General features: G+C 43.0%; 1 long non-coding RNA gene across 4 annotated transcripts in view; it reads left to right on the forward strand.

Annotated features, from left to right (window-relative positions):
* Positions 1-17,655, forward strand: part of LOC134043742 (uncharacterized) — a 111,851-nt gene extending 94,196 nt beyond the window's left edge. For 2 of the 4 annotated variants that reach the window (XR_009933183.1, XR_009933185.1), the window contains 2 exons: positions 13,882-13,972; positions 16,365-17,655. This is a non-coding gene — a long non-coding RNA (uncharacterized LOC134043742). Of the gene's footprint in view, positions 1-13,881; positions 13,973-16,312 lie in introns of all 4 variants that reach the window. The other 2 variants (XR_009933184.1, XR_009933186.1) reach the window with 1 other exon arrangement.
* Positions 17,656-17,879: the final 224 nt, after the last annotated feature.

Here is a 17,879-nt window from a genome sequence, read left to right on the forward strand (position 1 = left end):
CTTTCCATTCATGTTCTTCATAACTATTGTTCTTTTTATAGTTTTATTTGTTTCTGTGGGATTTGGGGTTTGCCTGTTTGTTGTTCCTTCCTCAGGGTAGTGAACCAGGAGCTTTGGGTGCCCAGGGAGGGTTGTCTCCAAAGTTTTCCTTTGTCTTGACCACTAAGAGCTGGATCAGTATCACCCCCACCCTTAAAAAAACCCCCAACAATCAGTAGCTATAAAAAGGACAGAAGGACTTCTTTTTTGCAGTCACCCCACGACAGAAGGACAGGGTGGTTGGTGTGAGCTGGCACACAGCCACGCTGGCTTGAGCCAGTCCCTTCAGAGCTGCCCTCTGGTCATGATCCAGCACCTTTACCCCAGTCCTCTGCACGTTCCTGAAGCATTACTTCTGTTTTTCTTCCAGAATATCCCAGAGGTTGAGAGGGTTGGGTTGGAAGCCTCCAGAAACGAGGTTTTGGCAGGGTGTTGGGGGTGTGTAGGGTGCCTGCTGGAGGCACAGCATGCCATAGATATGTGACAGAGGCACAACCAGCACTGCCCAGTCCTTAACTCCGTCCATCCTCACTCTGTCCAAAGAAAGCGTTTGGCTCGTCTGGAAGGGTTGGCAGGAAAGATTAGCAGTGATGGGGCTGGAGATTGATTTTATGGAGCCTCACGGACATGGGGAGCATGGAGCAGTAAGCTGCCTTCCCTCAAACTCTGGGAAGCTGATGCAGGGCATAGGGATGTTGATGAGAGAGGCACGGACAGGTGAGTCTTGAGAGGCAAAGTTCCTCTCCCTGAGTGTGTTGGAGGTGTTTGGGGCTCCTCAGTTTGTGTAACTGAACAGGGAGATGAATGAGGAACGTGGAAATGGATGGGTTACCAGTGAGTAAGGGAAAGTGTGAGTGGGTGGGTATGAGATTGGCAAGTGAGAGAGAAGCTGGGAAGGGAGTGAGTGCATGGGGAGGGAGGTAGCAAAAAGTTGGGAGTGTTGTCATGGGCTGGCTCTGTGAGTACACCTGAAAGACTGGGAGCTGCCCCAGAAAGAAGGGATGGAGAGCTGCCACAGGGGGTGTGGGGTGTGCAGGGCAGCACACAGACCCTGCTGAGCTCTGCTGCTTCCCAGCTGTTCTGGATGGCACGGGATTTACTCTGCCTGAACTTCACTATGTCTGGGCATGAAGCAAACAGGAACCCTCACCCTGGTCAGCTGGTCACATGCTGCTGCTGTTCCTGCAGAAAGATGTCAGACCATAATTATGCATTTGCAAGGTTTTTTGGCTCTGACAAAGTCAAACAGAGAAACTTTTAGTCTGTATGGTTTATTGCAGCTTGTAGTGAGCATTCCCTAGGAGCTGAAATGACCCAAGAGCTGCGGGGGGGGAAGGAGTTACCTGACTAAAAAAAGGTGTGAAGGTGAAGGATATGCTAGAATTACAAAGCTCTAATGCCTCAGCATAAAGACAGCTCCCAAACTTGAAATTCCTTTACTTTTAATGAAGGAGATCATTACCAGACTCTGCCTGACAAAGCTTTTGTTAGGACATTTAACTGTAAGGGCTGTAAGGTTGGATGTAGCTCACTGTGACTAATCTGTACCTGTTTTTATTAATTACTGTGGCATAGTTACAGCCCCAGCTGTGACCTCTGTGTAGTCAGGTGCAGTCAGGCTGTTGTCCAAGGTAAGGTCTCTGCTGCCCTGTTAGGTCATATTAGGTTGTACACAGTACATTCTCAATATTTACTGTAATAGAGCAAGTCCTCTTGGAGTCCAGATAGAGGTGAGTAACTGCAGGAAGTGACAGGTCTTGTCTTAGCTGCCAAAAAGGTATTTACTGAAGAATAAATTCATGTGCAGTGTTCTGAAAACACCAGTCCCTGCAGGTTTTCATCAGTAGCCAGATAAGATGCCTCACCTCACCACCCTCAAAATAAAAAATTTCTCCCTAATACTGACTCTAATCCTGCCCTCTGGCAGTGTGAAGTCATTCCCTCTTATCCTGTGACTCCAGGACCTTGTCCCAAGTCCCTCTTCAGCTCTCTTGAAGCCCCTTCAGGCACTGGAAGGAGCTCTAAGGTCTCCCTGGAGCCTTCTCCAGGCTGATCAACCCCAGCTCTCTGGCCTTTCCTTGTGGCAGACGTGCTCCAGACTCTGGACCATATCAGTGAAATCTTCCTCATCTTGAACATGGTCACCTGTTGCAGAGTAAATTTCCTATAAAGCTTGGAACTGCTGCCAAGACAGCTTGTACAGTAGTCACTGTTTACTCATTTTTTAAATCCTAGACAAATCCAGAAACAATTTGCTGTACTTAAGCAGATGTTTCTTACCATTAAAACAGCCCAAATATCTTGCTGATGTTCAAATGCTGTAGTAACTATGCAGAATAAAAATCCAGAGGAACGTGGGGGTATGTTTAATGCAAGCCTGTTGGGTTGTAGATCTGTCAAGCCCTCAAATTTGCATTCCTTACATAAGCAGAGATCCTGGTGGTGTTTACACGTGATTTAGGAACTACAGGAACTGAACTTCTTTGTCAAATAACTCTGCGCCTAATTGCCACCTGTGGCAATGTGCAGGAACACAGTTAAAATATTTACAGTGGCAAGACTAACTAGAAGTTTGTTTATTGTTCTTCTTGATGTTAAAACTTATCACAACAATCATAAGAGCAGTGTGAGACTGCTGTGGAAGTGTGGACAGATTCTGAATTCACACAGGAACGAGAACCTTGTTTCCCTTTTGCTTAGTTAATAGTTTGTTTTTGTCGGTGACAGGGTTGCACAGCATTTGCAGTAAGCCTGCTTTGTCTTTGGCCATTTTTTTCCCATATGGGTGTGTTCTTCCTTTTCATTATGTTGTTTTTCTTCCAATTTTTTTCTTCCCTAACACAGCCACTCCTTTTATTTTAAGAATAAATGAGCTGCTTGGTGAGCCGAAAATACCAAACTTTCATAAACAGTTCTGATCTGTGTAATCCTTTATTACCTGTAGGGGCAGGTGCAGGAAACTACTACAGGAGTGGAGGTTACTGACTTTTCCAAGGCTTGGGTTACATAAGGGGTCAGTATGTTGTAGCTGCTACACTGAAAGTTGTGAACACTATGATCAAAAGTGCATTGTTGAGAAATAAAACCTTTTGGCTTGTCTTGTTTCACTTCATTCTGCCCCAGAGAGTTCTGAGCCTTTCAGCTCCATACTTTAACCACCACACAGACATGAAGTTTCAGGACCACAGGATGGTTTGGGTTGAAAGGGACCTTAAAGATTGTCTTGTTCTAACCCCCTGCCATGGGCAAGGACACCTTCCACTATCCCAGATGGCTCCAAGCCCCATCCAGCCTGGCCTTGAACACCTCAGGGTTGGGACATCTTCTCTGGGCAACCTGTTCCAGTGCCTCACTACCGTTCTAGTGAAGAAATTCTTCCCAGTAGCAAATCTAACCCTGCCCTCTGCCAGTGAGAAGCCATTCCCTGTGTCCTGTCACTCCACGTCCTTGTCCCAATTCCCTCTCCAGCTCTCCTAGAGCTCCTTTAGGGGGAAGAAAGCTGTTTCAAGGTCTCCCTGAAGTCCCTACATACTATCTTAAATTTGTTTCCTGCTATTGTAAAATGGATTTTATTTCTGGAGGTTTTGTCTTCTAATGCTTTCATTATGCAGTTTTTCTGTTTGTTTCTCAAGAGAAGGTGAAGGGGGAACCACTCACTTGATCTCAGCAGACCAGAAAGCAGCAGTTCATGGCTGTAGTGGCTGCGTAATTCTGAGATAGTGTCTGTAGGAAAACAACCAGACAGCTTCAAGAAATAAGATTTTTTTTTTTAAATTGTTTTTTGTTTTGTTTTGTTTTTCAACATGTTGAAACCATTTAAATTGCTGCAAAGTGGTAGGGCAAGGAGGGTGGTAAAAAATACATCACCCATCCCTTGTGATTTTGTGGTTTTGTCTGAATTTTTTTTTAAATTCCCTACGATCAACGATGCATTTCACTTGTGATAGCTGCCCCAAGAACGTGACTGCATGCAAGCTGTCTCATTTGCCTAATATTAAAAATATGTGTGTGTAATAACATTTTTCCTAATGCTTCCCATCTGGAAGATACGTCACACACCTTTGCATTAAAATTCATAGCATCCTCTTTGCATATTACAGTGCTTTGTGATGGAGATTGTGCATGGTCTTGTTAATTTGCAGTTCTGAGCTGAAAAACAGTTCATAATAGCTTGTTATTTATTGCCAGAAATAAGTTTTCACTATTTGTTGGTCTTAGTCAGTCTGGTAGAACCAATACATTTGTGAGAAGCAATTTGTCTGCTTGAAATGTTATGGTTTATTTATGAGAAGAAATGCTGAGCAGCTAATAGAAAGTGAGGATTTTGAAGACCTTTCTCCTCCAGTCCTTCAGGAGATGCATGGAAGCTTTTGGTTTTGGTCTAAAATTTGTGTAGATGAAATCCTAGTGGTATCATAGCATGTGAATTCTTGTCAAAAATTGTCTCAAAATGGTACAGCTGTTAAAAGATAATGGTCATGCCATGTGGATTAGCAAGGCTGCATTCTTTCTTGAGCAAACTTAATAAAACAGTGTCAAAGAAAAGTTGCTGTTGGGATTATAGTATGCAGACAAGTTGCTTCTGAGCTGCTTGAGTACTTCAGATATGTTTAGTGATACGGACTGGTTAATACATCTCCATGTAAAGTATATCACCAGCCTTTGAAAGGCATGATTTTCAATGTGCCAGGCAGCAGGAAGCACCTGTGTGCTTAATTCCAGCTTGTGGTGACATCTTCTGGATACTGAGCACTGGGAAAATTTTACCTGTTATCTGAGTAGTTGAATGAAAGTTGAATTTTTCTGTGCCATTATGCGCAGTAAGTGTAGTAATAGGACAAACCAGTCCAAATCTGCTGTCTCCCCCAGGCTTGTTGTCTCAACTGTTATAAAATCTTTGCTTTTCAAAAGGCTTTAAAAACATAACGATGCAAATTTGAACACTCCTTGCAAATTTGACCTTTTATTTATATTATTTATACCAGCGTGTTTGGAAGAAGCCCATGAAATTATTTCCATGCTGTTTTTAGTGTCCCTCCACTTTATTATTCTGAGAAAATTCGATGTGTCTGCAGCATGCACGATCTGGTTTTCTGATATGCAGATGCACAGCCTCGCCTATCTCGTGGAATCAGTGTAGCAACTGCTCTTAAAAACGCTGTGATGATGTACAGCCTCCTATCTGAGAACCGGATCAGACTGAAATTGGGACTCGGTCCAAAAGGCAAAATACTGCAATCAGTCTACTTACTGTGTCAGCACTCAGCTCCTTTTCTGTTCGTGCACTGCAGAGAGAGGAAGCGGGAAATGCACGCTAGCATCCAGAAACGGATCCCTGAGTCGCGGAGGATGGTGGGGATGGGTGTCAGTAATAGGAGGTGCTTAAAGGTTCCCATTTTTGTAGACACTGTGTGGGCTAAGAGATGTTGCAGGCAATGTTCTGAGCCCGGGTGGCACTCAGGAAATCACGGTATGACAATACGGATGCCATGTGACTTCCCTGTTTACGCTCAGTGTTTATGAAGTGACAGTGACCGGATTGTGTCACAGCATCCTTGGTCCTTGGCCTCTTGAGTCACGACCCTTGATACCAGCAGGGATTTGTGGAGTCAGGCCCTTGCAAAACCGTACTTCAAGTGCTGATGCGTTCACGCTGGGGTGACCTCTTGCCTAAGACTGTACATTTCCTTCCCTTTCCCTGGCCCTGCTGCTATTCTGGGCTGTGGACTGGCACCGCTCCTCATCCAGCGGGCATCGCTCCAGGGGCAGGTGGGCTTCCTGCTGCACGGCTCACCCTCCACTCTGCCTGCTGCCCACTTAACCCTCTCATTCCTCAGTCCCTGGCCTTACCCTTCTGCCCTAAAAATTGGCTCAATCTTGGGCCAGTCACCCGTGTGTCCCACGCTGCTTGGATCGCTCAAGAGCGCAGCATTGTTCTGTGCAGCAGTGGGGTCATTTTGGGGTTGTAACACCAAATATTTCGGAAGCAATCCCACTTTTAGTAGTCATTTAAGCACTCATATTTCTGGGTGAAAGCCACTTGCCAGGGTTTAATCTGCACCCTCAAGCTCTGCTGGTAAATCTGATCTGGCAGTTCTGCCTGTGTATGGGGTGAGACACTGCTCCCTGATCAAGAGCAGTGGGACCTTCAATGTCCACAGCAAAAATAAAAACATTTTAAAGGGTTTATAAAGTTGTTATTGAGCTGTGGATGTGCAGCAGAATCCGTGGATGGGGTTTGGCTCTCATATAATTGTATTTTTCATAGTAAATTGGGACGCAAAGGAACTTACTGCAGCTGGAACTCTGCTGAAGAAAATCATTGGGTCCAGCGCCAGGAACTTTTCATGACTGTGATTGCAGCTTGTTGCTTGCACTTCCCATATAACTTTCAGTGTCACAAACACTTTTATTTTTCCATTAAGCTTGTTATTTTGGTAAATTAAGATTTTTTTGTTATGTTTTCCCATGGTTGTCTGGTAAGTACTGAGTTTCTTTTTGGGGAAATGGGGAAAAAACTTATTTTGAGCCAACATACTATGGCACCTAAGAAAATAGGGTTTCTGTTCTTAATTGCCAGTTTTCTTTCTGTCTTCTATCATGTCTTGGTTGAAAAAAAAACATCAACAAGCTCATTGTGATGCTTTTGATTAGGCTTTAGCAGAGATAATAAAAGTATAGTGTCCTTTTGTGAAAAGAGTTTTTTAATTATTGTTAATCGTACTTGCCAGCTTCATTTCTGAAGGGAAACGGAGGTGACCTCATCCTGAAAGTTGTCAGTCTCATGCTGGTGTCATTCACCGCCTGGAAAAGAGGTTGGGGTTTTGTTCCTTGTTGCTTCTTTTAATGAGGAGCTATCCACAGGCCTGATGGGCTCTGTGGCTTTGGGAATGCTGTCCAAACTCTGCTTCAGTAGCAGGCTTGTTCCGGAGATGTTAAACTGAGTTGTATCTTAGGGCATCAGCAGAGTCTCAGAGCTATGATGTGACCTTTCCAGTAACATCTCTGGCAGCAGCCAGTAAAAAGACTTTAGGGAGAGGTGATAGAGTCCTTGTAGAGGACAGTTATTCAAGATTCAAAGGGTTATTTCTGCTCTTTCACACTAATCTAATAATCTTGGGTGTTTCCATTTTCTGTCCAAAGGTTTAATTTCTTAACTGTTCTTCAGTCTTGGCTTTGGCATATTCTTGTGAGTTCCCCACTTCACCAGTGCTTTGCATTTAAACCAATGACGAGAGAGATTTCCTCACCATTTGGACTGTAAAGTGTGCGGAGCAGTGGGGGCTGTTTGTCTGGGGAAGTTCCAGGGTTATCAGGACCATTCAGCATTCAACTGTGGCCACAATGTAAATGCCAAAATATTTACAATCATTTTAGTTCATTGAGCATCTCCGTATGTCGGGAGAAGGATGGAGAGGATGTTTTTGTCTCTCTTCACTGTTGTGTATTTCTTAAGCTGTTACCTCGTTTCATCTTAAATGAACCTTCTCAAAAATACCCTGAACTTTGCAATTCCATTTCAGTTCACCCAGTGCCATCTGCCGTGGTGTCTGCGATGTATTTCAGTCCTGACGAAATTCCCCTTCCTCAGCGGTACCTCCGCATGCTGTCGTAAGGATGATGTGACAAGTGAAGCTGGCAAGTTGTTCCCACCTTTGTTGCCAATTATAAAGCAGTGTAAAGAGGCAAATTCTTGGCAGCCTGTGTCCTTAGAGGTGTTTGAATACCTACTTCATAGTGAAATCATCAGCAGGGAGGCTCTTGAGCATCCCTGGAGCTCTGGGCTGGGATCTCTGCTCACCTTTTTCCCTGACATTCATCACTTCTTTGCCTGACTCAGATGTGTATGTAAAGCTGCTGATTATTCATCAGCATCAAAACATTTACTTGTAGATACAGAGAGCACAGTTCCCTGGAAAAGGGAATAAGCTTTCAGCTGGTTAGTGTTCTAATCCTGGAGAAATCTGCAAGGTCAGTGAGCCTGGCATGTGTAATGGCTCTCCTCACAGCTGCCAAACGTGTTAGGGACTGTGGTCTGGAGTTCCCACTTCCATCTCATTCCTTTGCTTTCTGTTGCTCATTAAAAGATTTAAAAGTAATTAAAATCTCAGTGGTGTGAAATGTTCGAGCTGTCTGAAATGGTTTTCATTATTCTGTGGCTGCCAAATTTTGTTCAGGTGAAAGGAGCTGAAGTTTTCCTGAAGCAAACCACATTTTTCAGTAAAAACACTGAACCCTGAATTCAGGTCACCTCAGACTGACTCTACTCAGTCCTTCCTTTGCTATCTTAAGGTGAGGATTGCAAGAGCACCTTAAATGATTGTTCTGAAAACTATGGTAGCTAGCAGTTCTGCAAGCCTGCCAAATTACATACTAAATGCAAATATTGTTAAGCCTTCTCACCTCCCAGAGTTGTTTTGGTATCTTGTTCTGGCATCTTGTTCTTCATCCTGAATAGGAACACAGGAGACAGAGATCTTGTCTCATTCTCACAAACCAATGCAGAAATTGTGGCCTTTCAAAATATTCCTTGAGTCACTGTTCTGTGTAGTTGTATGGTTGGAACTCACAGGTTTCAGAATGGGGTAAAGAATTTGTTCCCAGCAGGAGTAAACACAACACAGCTCCTCTCCCATGTCAGACAAGCTTTTCATGGTGTCTTTTGGCATGTTTCACATGGGCACAACTAGCTCTTGATTTAAAAAAAAAACAGATTTACTTGAAAGTACTCAGGGGCACAAATAAATGACAGCAGAAATACCAGAGGATTGAGCAACAGGCAAAGGACATGTTGTTTCCTTTAAGAATTCTAACTAGAAATGACGTCACTTAGATAGTTTGGATGTTTGTGAGCACTACAGGACTTGGAAAGGGAAAGCAAATCGGAAAAACACTGGGAAGCTGAACAATTTGTTTTGTTTTATGACTCCCTGGTCGTTTAATGAGGGAGCTATTACTCATGCACTGTCACTGCCCATCTAGAAAATTCCTCTGGGTTTAAAAACTGGCAGGGAAAAGTAGTTTCCTAAAAAACACTGAATTAATGAGATAAAACCCATTGCTTAGGAGTCCCTAACAGGAAGGGTCGGAGGCGGGGCTGTGCAGGGCTCACGTGTGTTGGAAATCTCCCCAGGGGATTTCAGAGAGCAGATAGAGCTGGCAGGGATTCAGGGAAGTGATGCAGCAGATATGCTCAGCATCTGTCTTACAGGATACAGAACTATGGATTTGGGTGGAAAAAGAAATACAAGTTTGATTGGGCCATTGTATCCAATCCTTCCCCTCCATTCCTTTGCATCTGAAAATACCTGGAACTGGGGTGTTTAAAGGAAGAGGTTTGTGCCCATGGGCCATGATGCAAAGCAGTGTATTTGTAATATTGCCACATGAAGTAAGAGCTATTGTATTTAAAGAGAAGGAAAATAAGTATTTGTGGTGTGGGCTTAATTATACAGCTTTAAATGAATTTTCATGGTTTCATAATTTGTATTCCTGTGGCCTGTCAGACATCTTGCTTTGAGTCTGCATTATTTTATAGATCTGTATGGTATTTTACAGTGCAGTACAGTGCAATTTGAATTTTTACTTCAGTTATTTTATCTGGTTTAGCCTATCTTGTCACATCCACACAGGATACACATTATCCTCACTTCACCTGGAAACCTAATACAGCTTTCATGGCCCTGAGGGCAGGATGAGAGTAGTTCCAGTTAGGTGTTGGAGAGAGTGCAGTAAGCAGAGTGCTGCTCCAGGCTGGAAATGCAAGGGAGTATTCCTCACCAACCCCCTGACACAATTATTCCCTCATGGCAGAAGTTACTGTAACTCCTTTTGCCAAAAGAATGCTGATAAAGCAGTCTATTTAGAGGAAAATCCATAAGGAGTCTGGAAAGTGTGATGTAAGGATTAGTAATAGAATTAGCAAACTGCTGTTGCAGTTCTGCTGCAGTTTGTCTTAAATTACAGCACCTCAAACATAATCATTATTGTTCCTAGTCTCACTTCAGTGCTGTGCTGTAGGCTGAATGAGTTTTGTTTCCTCTCTGTTACTGTCCTTTTAAGCACTTTTAAAATTCTTTCAATTACTCATTTTTCATCAAGAACACCACCAGTTTTCCATGCAAATACAGTAGCTCAGGAAGGGTTGTGTATTTTCAGCTTCAGATCAAAATGATGCTTAGCTCTGTCCTCCTGTACATGTATTATACATCATCTTTGGAAGTATCCAATACTGATCTTTTAAAGCTCATAGATGCCCAGTTTATTGTATCCATGCTGGATTTTTGCCCTTGGGTGTGGAACTCAACTGCCTGGACCTGAATTAGAACATGGCTCCTACATGTGATGCCAAAAAGTCCTGGATCACAGGGCAGAGCCCCATTTCCACCAAAATGGGGCAGAATGAGATTGAAAAGGCTGGAGGGACCCTTGAGGTGTTGAGAAGTGGCAGGGGTATGGATGTCATGTAATTTTGGAATCAGAATAAGGCTGGAGAGACATTCCGGAGGGACTTTGTTTGTGACATATTAGGCAGGGATTTGGGCATCAGCTGCTCTGAGGTTGTGTGTTCCTGTCAGGGAGCACAGGGAAGCTCACTGTGGAACAGCCTGTTGGGTACCAGGAGCCACACAAACGATGCAGAGACATGTTCAGCCTCACATTTTGCATCTGTGCTGCTCCAGTTTTCCAGGGTGGCGTGAAACTGAGGGCTGAACAGACACAGAAAGGGTCTCTCTTGCTTTTCAGGTGGTGCTTCAGTGTCCAGTGGAAGGTGGTGATCACCAGGGCTTCTGTGCAGCCTTGCTCTGGAAAAGGCTCTGGTGCTGGCATGGATTTTGGTGGATTTGAGGTTCTTCCAGGGCATGTAGTGGTGTTTAAGCTGCTTTTTTGACTGCAGAAAAGTCTAGGTGAGAAGCAGGTTCCCTCACGCCAGCTGAGAAACCTTTGACTGTGGTACAGCACATGCTGGTGCCCCAGCTGCTACTGAATAGAAAGTTCTATCACTCCAGAGCCTGGGCACCTAAATCCTGCCAAAACCCAAGCAGAACTGAGACAGGCCATGTGGCTGATGCCTGTAGACTGCCAGTCTCATGGCAGGGGATGCTGTGGACAGCCATGTCTCCCTGCCTGGTGCTGCATCACCCACAAAACAGGCCTGGCCTTCCCAGAGCTCCAGCCCTGTGCTTGTTGTACCAGCACAAGAAAAATTCTGTGGCTTGTTACTGATGGAAAGCTGAGTTAAATGTTCCTGTTAATGATGCTGTAATTGCAGTCCCTTGCTGCGATCATGGTTCAGCTGGTCTCTCTCCTTGGCTGGAGGTGCATCCAGCGCTGTTTTCCCTCTGTGCTGGAAGGGTTGGTGAGTGTGAGAGGTAGATCCCACCTTGGCACTGCTGCAGGTGCTGCCCAGCACCTGCATCCCAACACCCACCCAGAGCTCTCCTCCCAGCTCCCGCTTTGCACGTGGACTTTGGAGTGCAGATACGTTCAAGGGACTGTCAGGTTTTATATTTAAAGACTTACCTCTTCTATTTTTTTCTAAAGCTTTACTCTGTCAAGGCCTGTGCAGCTGGCGTTAGACAGCACATACTTTATTATCCCAGTCATCACTTCAGCCGTTTAATCCTTTTAACCTTCACAGTGGCTACAGTAGGAATTATGGTGAATGAATTTCCTCTTGAGTGAATTTCCTTGGCCACCGTTAAAACCACAAAGAAATCCAGAGTAGTTCTGTGAAAAAAAAAAAAGGGATCTCTTGACGAAAGTGTTTGCAAGGGGTGAGAGATGGGAGAAGTCAGTCCATCTGCAGGGAAATGGCTGTGGGGACACCACCGTGGGCTGGCAGCTGCCACATTCCTGCACCCGACATCCCAGACCTGTTCCAATCACAGAAAAGTTAATTCAGAGCAGTCAGCCCTGCTGGGCAGTGAAGGGACCTTGCTGCCAGATGCTATTTGTGTTGTACATTATCCCTGTAGGTTCTGCATCTGTCTTTGCTGCAGTTTTGTTTTCTGCCTTCAAAATTCCCTTTTTCTCATTGTGTCTAGTAAATTAAATTGAATTTGCAAAATAGTACAAAGTGACATTAGGATGTGCCTGTTAACAGAGGAGAATAAATTAATTACACGCTGTGAACTAACTGAACTCATTTAGTAATTGATGAATTAACTTAATATGTCTGTTACAAACAGGAGAACTTGAATGCTGGCAGAATAAACAGTGAAATCTCTCATTGACTGAATCACTAGGGGTTTTTTTAGGTTTATTTTTACTTAGTTTAGTAATGGCTGCATTTTTCGAATTAGGAAGCCATATCAGTGATTTGCAATTTAGGGTTCACCTCTGTGATTCCACCCTACACCACTTCCAGAATGACATCTGCCTCTTGAATTCATTGGAAACTTTGATGTTTCTAGTTGCTTGTTCTTAACCAAATATTAACACTAGTTCTTCATCCTTCCTTTTTTTAGACTGGTCAAACTCTCAACAGCATCAATCATGTTTCCATTTGACATTCCATCCTGGCTGGGGGTTTTGTGGTCTTTCTTAATCATATTTTTAATGTGCACGGTGATGTTAGTTCTCTGTGTGCACATTCTGCATCTTCTCTCTTCCCAGATTATCACTGCAGTAATGGATTTGATTATTCTCTCTCTCTCTCTGTGTAGTCAAGTTCCAGACCTGCACCTGTGTGCGTCATTTTGTTTTCCTTCCAGGATGTTTGTGTGGCTTGTGCACGTGGATTGATAGCAATCTGCTGAAGCTCAGTTCTGTGTCAACAGAAAGGAGCCTTCTCGCATGCCAACCCTCTGTAAATGCCACAAAAACACCTTTGTATTTAAGGCTCTGTTTTAAAATTCCATTTTCCTGTGATGCCTGTAGTAGAAAAGGTGTTAATCTGCCTTTATATTAGGTTTTAATGTCTTATTATTCCTTATGCTTTCACCTTCCTTCATGTCTCTCTTTCTTGCCTCAGGCAGTAAACTAGAAACCAAGCTCATTTTATTCTGTTTCATATGAAGCTTCTAGATTAGTATGTGTTGATCCATGGCAGGGACTCTGTCCTGCTAAAGTAGTTTCTTTCCTTGGAAATCACTGGGAAGGTAAATACCTGCTGCACAAACTGAGTTTCTCGGGTCCCAAAGAAAATCAGAACTTCATCCATTCTTTAGTGCTCTAGTTATGAGATGCTGACCTTGTTTGTAGCTTCAAAAGGTGGAGCCAGTTGTGGGGTGGAGAATAAAAAAATCACAACAAGTAATTTGGGTAATATGTACATTATGTTTTCTGATGGTCAGAGACATATTTTTCTAGTGCAGCTAAAGTTGTTTAATGGATGTTGCAGATCAAAGCAAAAACAAATTCATTTTCAGAATCCAACAGCCCCTTTTCCCATCCCTTACCTGGCATTATGTTGTTCTCTGATTAGCTCTGTAATTTCCATGCCATGTGCCAGCATCAGTGTTTATTACTGAAGCACAGTGTCTGCTTTTACCCTCATGATGTGACTGTCCTTTCACAGAAGTCACATGCACAAACTGAGTAGTAAAAAGGTTTCAGGAGTAAGGATTGGTAAATATTCTAATCTGTGCATGGTTGTGCAGATGTAATTGATTCCAGCACTGCCAGATGCTCACCAGTTCATCCAGATGATCCTTGCTCAGCATGCAGTGAAGATCCCTCATCTCCTGGATCTTCCAGTCCTTAGCATGGCTAACAGGGCATTGATCAATCCCTAAAATTTTTATTTCTATCGCAACTGTGTGAATTCTCTGCATTTCATGAGGGGAGGCTGAAGTGGAAATGCAAACACATTTAAATAAATCATTTTATAAATCCCAGGTGCTGATCTCAAGAGGGCATCTTGCATATGCCAGAGGAAGAACGTCTTGTTTGAGGGAAAACCTGCTTATAAATCTGTGCAAATTGAAAGGTAAATAATTTCTGTTTCCAGTACATTGATGGAGTAAGATCTCTGCACTGGTTATTTTTCCTGCTGTGAAATATATAGTATGTAAATGTATCTGGCATATGTATTTGTCACTGTGCAGCAGCTGAATGTAGGCAGTGAATATCTTTAAAAAAATACTGATTTCTGTTTCATAGAATCACAGAATCACAAAATGGTTTGGGTTGGAAGGGACCTTCAAGACCAGTTCCATCCAGTTCCAACCCTGTGCCATGGGCAGGGACACCTCCCACTATCCCGGGTTGCTCAGTGCTTTATTTCACTCTGAAAATACTCCTGGCTTGGGTTTCAGGGTTTTTTTGCAGTGTCATCATATGTGATGGGAGGCGTACAGAATATTTGTCTTTGACTGAGAGGTCCTCTGCAGTGTGTTCCTGAGGTGTGGAAATTAGCCTGAGGTTAAAACTTGAAGTGGTCTGATTGAACTTCCTATCTTTCTTAATTGTTATCTTCTTTCTGTGTGATAATTTTAATTTTGCTTCCTCTTGGGTAATGGTGGAGCAGTCTGGTTTGTGATATATCAGACAAAAAAAAACCCAAAAACAAAACCAAAACACAGACTAATAAATGTTTTCGTGCTGTTTATTGTTATTTTTAAATGATACATAAGAGCAGTTCCTCCCAGGTCACTTTCCATGCTTTGACAGACAAAGTGCCACGATGATGTGTGGAGCAGCACAGATTAATCCAGTGCTGGAGATAAGCAGAGGGGCAGTGACGTGAGCAGGTGCCTGGTTTTGAGAGCTCACTTTGTAGGGACAGAAGTGGCTGTGGTCCAGCTCATGGCACGAGGATACAAACAGTAGCTGTAGCTTTGGAGTGCTTCATGAGAGGGGCATTTCTGCTCAGGGGTGGGATTAGAGCTTCTGTTGAAACTTATATAACAGCCACGGTGCCAAGGTGGTTGCTAAAAATGATGCTCATTGCTCTTAAGTCCCAAAAGCTGTAAGTCAGAACTATTTTAATGTGAAATGTTTTTGTTTTTTGTTCTTAATTACTGTTGTTTTTCTCCCAGACCCCACTGAGATAATTTTAAATGTGTAAGGCAGCAGTGGCAATGAAAATTAAGTGTTTTTATAATGTAAGACATGGACAGTCAGCAGTGAGTTTTGTTGTGGATGGCTGCTTCATTATCATATCCTCATTAACATACCTCAGCAATTAACAGGGAATTACATTTTTTATTATGTCTATCCTGTCCAATTTCTAAAATACAACATCAGCTGCTTTTATCCAGCAAATGGTGATCTACTTGGGGAATAAAAAAAAAACAAAACACTACTTTCCTGCTTCTGTTGCCCCAAAGGTTGGTGTTTTGCAGAAGGAGCAGTCAGATGCTATGGTGATGGGCACAGGGTGGGAATGTGGACAGAAATAGAGGGAGGCTGAAGCCAGACTGTTCCTGCTTCCTTATGATTTCAGTAGCCCTCTCTGAATTGAATAGGGACTGATTCCAAGGATTTCGCAGGTTATTTGTGGGTTTCTGCCTCAGATTCTTAAAATTAGCACAAAATAATACTCGGGCAAAAAGGAGAGTGAGATTCTCAAATGGATAATGTTTGTACAGGGTGTATATAATTCCCTGCAGAGCAGCTTGTGCCCGTTGTGCTGGGATTTGGATGCACAGAAATCTCCCTCCTCCCATGCAGACTGAAGTCAGTTTTTGGTAATGCATAATTCATATCCTGAAGCCTTTGTCACAAAAACATCTTACTGCCTTTCCCCCAGCTTGCTAAGCGTGCTTTTGTATTTTTAGGATTTCCTTCCCTGATAATCCCCAAAATCAGCCTGATGAGGTTTTAAAACAGAGTTCAGAGTAAATCTGAGACAACTTTTACATCAGACAACTTTTTACCTGTTGCTCTGTGCAGCAGGTGATTCTCTGGCACCTGCTATTTATGGATTCTGCCTCCACAAAGAATTACTTCCCTATGGCACCACTGCCACAGTCAGTGCACAAGTGGACTGCAGCTTGAGGGATTCTACCAGGAGGCTTGGATGTATCTTTGGATACATCTCACAAGGAATGCCTACACACACATTTTGTTATGAAGCAAAGACAGCAATTTTTTCTTGGTGAATTTTTGGTGAACTCTAATCCAAAATTGCTTTTTCCATAGGGAACATGATGCCTGTATTTAGTGATGGATCAGGGGCACACCTCGATTGCCTGTTCTGACTGTGAATGCACTCACATAAGTACAGATTGTGAGGAGTCATAATGTGGTTTGAGAAAAATCTGTGTAAAACCTGGAGGAAAAGAAAAATTATTCTCAAGTTGTGTTTTAATTCATCTCTTTGCAGAACAACACAGAGGGGACTAATTCAAACAGCTTCTGGTGTTTTCTTCTTCCAGATTCTGAGGACAAACCTGTGAGTAATGAATTGTTACAGAACTACACAAATAAAGCTGTGCATGGTAGAGGCTGATTTTTCTGTACAGCACATCTGTGCCTCTCCTTGATTGTTGTAAGTACCTTGGAGCCATCAGGCCTTTCCTGCTCTAAGCTCTGAGGAGCTTTGAAAGTACAAAGGTAAATGTGTGGTGTGCTTGCATAATGGGTAAATTGGGTATTTCACTAGTGGGAAAGAATTGCCTTCATTTGAGGGCTCTTTGCCTGTTCTAGAGCCATGTTCCCCAGATCTCTTCAACTCATGGCACTTCTCAGTGCAGCTGAACAAAGCACAGAAAGGAATGTGATGTACTGTCATCAGTGTAGGAATCTTTTCAGTACCAATTTGTCATTATTCTCCTCCCAGATGACACAAATGCTTTTTTTTTTTTCTTTGCTGTTTGTATCAAGCCATCACAGACCTTCTGATGATATTAAATTCCAAAGCTGTGGGGGCTTTGATTGTTTCTTGCATGTTGCTCCTTTTAAGATGACAGAATTGTTCAGTGAAAGAAATTCAAATTGAGAAATTCAGGTAAACAGGCCTGTGGGGAAGGTTGAGCCTTGTGTAAAAATCCAGTAAAACTTGAGTAAGAACCTTAGAGTTCAACGTATTGATTTTCTTGTGAAAGTTCAAGAACTGTGTTTCCTTGCAGGCTGAAACTCACCTCAACTCCTCATGACCAGCTTAGCAAGAGAGATGGGATTTGATGCTATCCAAGGTGTAATTCCACAGTTCATGTCTTTTCCTAGTGCCAGCTTAATCAGTTTCTGCCCACTCCCAGCCATTCATTTCCAGCTCAGCAGCAATGCAGTGCCACCTCTTCCCTGACTGTGTGGAAAACCAGATGACTGAAAATAGCTCGGTCAAGAAAAGAAATGCTTCATTTTTTTTATTTCGTGTTAGAATCATTTGAATGAATTTTACAGGCCACAGGCAGTCGTATTGCTACTGCTGAAGGTGACAAGAAGTGCAGCATCAGAGGCAGCAGTGAGCACTGGAGGGTGTCCCAGTGCTGTGTGATCTTGCTGTCAACAAAAATTTGCTCCGGGACCATATCCTGAATGAAGGGCTTTCACTAGCCACAGGATTATTTATTGAAGTGATGCTTTCCATTTGTTTTATTAAGGAAGATTAACATCTTCTTGTTAGGGCAGGTTTATTTTTTTTTACTTGAGGAGATAAACCATCTCTGTGAGAAGTCAGTCAGCTTTGTGGACACCCTGAATGTCAATAAAGTCTTGGCAAACACAGTAGGTATTTATTCAGTCTTGCAAATTAGAAACATTTTTCCTGCTTGTTTAGTGAAGGGAACAAAAAAAGACAAATTACAGAGCGGATGAGCTCTCTTGATAGTTGGAATTCATTAAGCTGGTGGTGAAAACGCTGGGGGATTGATGGTGCAGAAAAAGAAAAGATAAAACAGCTTTTCCCCAATAGCTGTGGTTTAAGTTCAAGTTGAAAATGACCAAAAAAA

This window comes from Cinclus cinclus, chromosome 4 (genome assembly GCF_963662255.1).
Source record: "Cinclus cinclus chromosome 4, bCinCin1.1, whole genome shotgun sequence".
Lineage (NCBI taxonomy): Eukaryota > Metazoa > Chordata > Aves > Passeriformes > Cinclidae > Cinclus > Cinclus cinclus.